General features: G+C 42.3%; 1 protein-coding gene across 1 annotated transcript in view; it reads right to left on the bottom strand.

Moving 5' to 3' along the window:
* The window catches only part of Tmem232 (transmembrane protein 232), a 209,513-nt gene extending 207,498 nt beyond the window's left edge, over positions 1 to 2,015 (bottom strand). The window contains exon 1 of the mRNA XM_021217978.1: positions 1,919 to 2,015. The gene's annotated coding sequence lies outside the window, so the exon portion shown is untranslated. The remainder of the gene's footprint in view (positions 1 to 1,918) is intronic.
* Between the last annotated feature and the right edge of the window lie 3,842 nt (positions 2,016 to 5,857).

Below are 5,857 nucleotides of genomic sequence, written 5' to 3' on the forward strand. Positions count from 1 at the left end.
AGGGGAGGGGAGGGGAGAAGATGGGAGGGAGGAGAGATCCAGCTGGTCCCACAGGGAGGGTCCTTGGCTTGAAGGTGACAGGATTGGTGGCAGTTGTGGCTGAGAGTGCAGAGAGGCCTTCAAGGGGAGACTACACTTCAGCCAGCTCTCTGAGCATAGGCCTTCTCTGTGGCTCCCCCGAGCTGATCTCCATGAAAAGAGGCAGTCGATGGCTCTGCGTCATTTATTGCTATGATGGAAAGTGGATGCATAAAACCATACCCCCATCTCAGGGTGGGCCTGCGATTAAATATCTTTTGCAAGGAGGAATGTCTGGGAAGGAAATCTTACTGCTACACCCTCCGGACCTCTAGCTATGTCATTAGCATGGAGATCTCTGTCTTGAGCCTATGTGACCTGTGGTCACATCTCTTTTATGTGAGAAGCATGGCATGTGTTCCAAGTCAGGAGTCTGACAGGGAGTCACCTAAGCCTCAGGTGTGTGCCCACCGAGTCTCCGGGTCTCCACCTGTTCTACCTTACCAGACTTACTGGCATGGTTTTACACGCCCACAGTGCATGATTGATCTAAACATACACATACGTAGAATATATATTTTTATCCAGAAGGTTACTTTGTGGTTTTGATCCAAATTCCCTGGTATTTAGAAGTAGAATAAACGTTTGGAAAACACCTACTAGAAGAGATTCGCAAAATGGGTTTATAGTTAAAAGTCCAGGATATACATGACAACAAACCAATCAAAAATGTAAGTCAGTCATTCAACCTCTGCCTGTTCTATTGCTGTGGAGAGACACCATGACCAAGGCAACTTATAAAATAAAGCATTTAGTTGGGGGCCTGCTTATGGTTTTACAGGCGAGTCCGTGACCATCATGGCAGGGAACACGGCAGCGGGCGTGGTGCTAGAGCAGTAACTGAGAGCTCACATCTCTTCCAGAAGCAGGAGGCAGAGAGAGAGAGGATGGACCTGTTGTAGGCTTTTGAAACTTCAAAGTCTATTCCAGTGACACACCTCTTTCAACAAGGCCACACCTCCCAATCCTTCCTAAATGTTCCAGCAACTGGAAATTAAATGTTCAGATATATGAACCTACGGGGGTCATTCTTCTTCAAACCACCACAGCTTCTACTGCACTATCTGGTCGAAAATGGAACCTAGAACCTCGCAACAAGGCTTCCTACAGTATGAGTGTGTACCGTTTTATTCCTCCTAAGGATAGTAATAGGCAGGCTGTGTGCTGGTGTGTGATAATGGGGGTGGAGGGGCAGACGTCAGTTTCTAGCGACACCCCTACAATTTCAAATGTAAGTAGAAAATCAAAATGAAACCAGCGGTTTTGTTGTGGTTATCATATTTGATAAAAGTCTTTTCTTTCTAAGATTTATTTATTATTATATGTAAGTGCACTGTAACTGTCTTCAGACACACCAGAAGAGGTCATCAGATCTCAGTATAGATGGTTGTGAGCCACCATGTGGTTGCTGGGATTTGAACTCAGGACCTTCAAAAGAGCAGCTCTTAACCACTGAGCCATCTCTCCAGCCCCTTTTTTATTCTATGTGGAAAGCACAACACAATATGTAATTTTATTTATTTCCCTTTTACTTTCTGCCAAGCAATAGCCTTTGTGTTATTTTCTGAATGAAACAATGTTGTAAAACTGATGTTTCTGTTAATAGGATCTGTAAATTTTAAATTTCCTTTGATTCTCCTCAAACATGGGGAAGTTCCTGAACTTTTGGGTCTAAATGGAAATAAAACTTTAACTGAGTGAAGTTCGTCTAAGATCAGACTGATCTTTTTTAAAGTAAATAAAATACCCCTTCCAACAGTGAGTCAAAATAGAAAACCACTGCTCCTGTTGATGTCAGCTATCCCCCGGCCCAGCTCTTCCTCCAGCACCCTTGACTTACCCTGCAGAGGAAGGTCTGAAGTCGCATCTAAATTCTCTTTTCTGTCCTGCAAGATGGCTGCAACTGTTCCAATAGCTCCCAAGGCCTTATCTTGAAGATTTTTATCTGAAGTAGACAAAAGAAAAGTATGATTCTAATTACAAAGATGTGATTTTTATATCAAATGATATTTACTCTTAAATATATTCAAATGCCAAAAAAAGGAATATTTAAAATTAATTTCTGTCCTCTAAGACAGAGGAAAGAAATAACAATGAGCTCTAGGCACATGAGTCCACCAGTCATTCCATTCTGATCTTAACCTGCTCCTTCCATAGTATTGACCCTGCCAACCCCTACAAATAAGGTCTTTCTTCTAGCCAGTGTCCTGTTCCTCTCTGCTTCTCCCCTTGTGCCTGGAGTCTCCCACTCGGGCTCCTCTGTGGCATGGTGTATACCTGTGCATTGCACAAGCCAGCACCTTACTTTAATCCTGGCCCCACACCAGCCTATGTCTCTGACATTGTGCCAGTCAGTGGCTTAACTTCTAGATGTATCTGTTGCTTCACAAAGAAGTGGGGGTTACAATGTCCAGTTGCTGAACCCCAGTATCCAAGTGGAAAAATTATTCATTACTGGGAGACTTGGAGGGATGGGAACGTGTGCAATCAGTACGCACAGTATACAGTCACAAAATTCTAAAAGAAGAAATACGGTGGTTTTTTTTTTTGTTGTTTTGTTTTGTTTTGTTTTGTTTTGTTTTTCGAGACAGGGTTTCTCTGTATAGCTCTGGCTGTCCTGGAACTCACTTGGTAGACCAGGCTGGCCTCGAACTCAGAAATCCGCCTTGCCTCTGCCTCCCGAGTGCTGGGATTAAAGGCCTGCGCCACCAGGCCCGGCATGGTGTTTTTTTAATTTAAAATTATTAGTGATCCTTCCGTGCCGGTGAAGCCGGTGACATGCAGAAGCTTTGGGGTCCCGTGTCTAAAAGCAATCTTGTGAAATTAAATCAGAAACCTTGAACCCCAAGACATTGCAGAAAATAAATAAATAAACCTGAACACACACACACACACCCAAAGAAGTGTGCAGCTGCTTTGCACTTCGCAGTGTGGAGGGTAGTGAGCTCCCTTTGTGCCTCCACAAAAGAGACTGAGAGCTGGCCTGAGTTTACATCCTCAGGGCCACCAGGAGGTAAAGCAAAGCACAGGAAGAGGCATGAGAAAACCATCTGCAAGGGTGGAGTGAGGTGGTGAACAGCTGGTATAGAATACATATAGAACATCAATGTGTAGAATACACTGAACCGTTAGAGTGTGTATTCTCTCCAGATATAGTTTTTAGAATGTGGATACATTTTATCTCACAGGGGAGGCTTTGAAACCTCCAGAGCAGAGAATCTGGGGAGTTCAGTAGGCTCCTTGACATGCAAATACAACAGAATTAGAAATATCCCCCAAAATATATTAACCTATTATGTATGGAAAAATAAAAATTATAAATCACATATAAATCAAAAATGAAATAACAAGACTTCTAGAACACTTATAACTGAATGACAAAATCATCACATGTAAGAATTTGACATGTGGCAAATGGAGCTCCAGGAGAACTATCAGGAAAGCATTTAATGGTGAAGGCCAGCTAAGATTAGGCAACTTGATAAACATAATAAAAGGTAGGGAAAATAGCAAAATTTAGAGATTAAGAAGAATTAACCAGCAAACAGTAGTCATACATAGAAAATATCTCAGATTTTTTTTCTAAGTCAATAGATAATATTTTTCTAATAATAATTTTTCTAATAATTTTTTCTAAGTCAAAATAATATCCTTTGGGAAAAGTAAGATTGAAATTATAATGGAATTCTAGTTCTAACTAGAACTAGATGGGGCTCCCCTACCTCCCCGAGGCAGTGAGAGGAGCTTTAAATAGTTGGGAAACCTGTTTGTGTTTCTGAGAATGAATCACATAGCTAAACTATGATTCAGAAAATTCATCTCAAAAAGAAATGAGAACTGAGTCGCAGAAGTGTTGTACAGCAGTGTGTACAGTGAGGTGACTCACAGGAAAATAAACAGCAGGTGGAGTACCTGGGTAGCAGGTTGTTCTCACTGGTAATAAACAAATTACTGATAATGTGAGCAGCTTGACTCTTAAAAGCGCCGCTCTGACCGGCCACGTCCACGCACTTCTCCCTCCATGTCCGCTGCCGTGACAGAAACACTCAGGCAAAAGGCGACTTAGGGGGTGGAAACTTTGTGTTAGCTCACAATCCCAGGTTACAGTCCATCGCTGTTGTAAGAAACAAGACCCCTCGCTCTGTGATAAAGGATTCAAGAAGCCAGCAATAGCCGGAAGTTGTGACTTGACCGTTCTGAAGAAGTGAGCACCAGTCCAGAGCAAAGGCAAGATCGGCTGGCAGGCCCATCTGATGTAAAACAGTGGTAGTTGTACTTCCTGGGGGAAATCGGCTCCGTTTTTTCCTATAAAGTGACACTCAGGAGAGTTATAATCTCCCGTTCAGCCAGCGAGTCCATTTCCCAGACTGCCCCTCATCCTGGGGTTCGGGGCTCCCTCCCCTTTTCTGATATGAAGGCTCAGACTACCTAATGCGCTGAGAGACCAGAGCGCAGAGTACCTCTCCACCACTGCGCAGAAGCAGAAGTACCCAGGTCACCCTGGGGTAGGGGCAGCTCATAAAAGTTGGGAGCGCAGTTCCAACAGTGGCTTAAAGCTTGTATGGTTGGACATATAAGACCACCAACTGTGATTTACAACTAACAGGCTCTTTAAGTTTTTAAAATAAGCAATTCTCCAGAAATATTAAGTATAAACACAATCAATATAAAATAGCTATATCCATACTGTCAGAGCAAGTGTTTTAAATAAAGATGATTTAGGAAGCTTTGGATGATAACAGATAAAAAGTGATTAAAATGTAAACATCAACTGCTTACATTTCTGTCCCAACAATCAACTTCAGGAAAATTGATCTGAACTGATAGCACACAGACAAAACCTTGCTCTGACATACTTAGTTACTATCTTAAATCGAGTTTACGCCATAGGAAGCCGTTTGGCTTTGATGTAAACTGTTAATGTGATAAGCAGTGGATTGAAGAGCTGACTATGATTGTCCATGAACTAGGGCATAGGCTGTGTGACAGAACACTTTATTTTCAGCCATCAGTATACAATTGTAGGGGGCCACGGCCCCTCCCCTGGGCTACCCGAAGCTGCACCTTATAGATGGCACCTGTTGGCTATGGAGCTTGTGGTAAACAAGTCCATATTTGGTGGTGATATGTTCCCGCTCTTCTGGTTGAGGCCCCACTCCTGGTAAAGTGACGTGGCCTGCCGCGATTGGTTGGCGTGAATGATATAAAAGGGCTTGGGGGAAAAGATTGTTCAAGGTTCCTAAATAAACTGCTGAAAAATGAACTGGTGGTTGCATCTTTCTTGCTAGTCGAGGGAACACGACATACAATTTTAAATAATCGTGTGCACAGAAACCAGAAATAAAAACTATTTTAATCTTATTATTTCTAATACTACCAAATAGTTTCCATGCTGTTCACTTTAAGTACATTAGGAAATGCAGTCTGGTTGACAAAATAAACGTATTAGGGGATTAATAGCCAATATATATAAAGAACTCAAGAAGTTGGACTCCAGAAAACCAAATAACCCTACTAAAAAATGGGGTACAGAGCTAAGCAAAGAATTCTCAACTGAGGAATACCGAATGGCTGAGAAGCACCTGAAAAAATGTTCAATATCCTTAATCATCAGGGAAATGCAAATCAAAACAACCCTGAGATTCTACCTCACACCAGTCAGAATGGCTAAAATCAAAAATTCAGGTGACAGCAGATGCTGGCGAGGATGTGGAGAAAGAGGAACACTCCTCCATTCCTAGTGGGATTGCAAGATTGTACAACCACTATGGAAATCAGT

Source organism: Mus pahari, chromosome 18, assembly GCF_900095145.1.
Source record: "Mus pahari chromosome 18, PAHARI_EIJ_v1.1, whole genome shotgun sequence".
Classification (NCBI taxonomy): domain Eukaryota; kingdom Metazoa; phylum Chordata; class Mammalia; order Rodentia; family Muridae; genus Mus; species Mus pahari.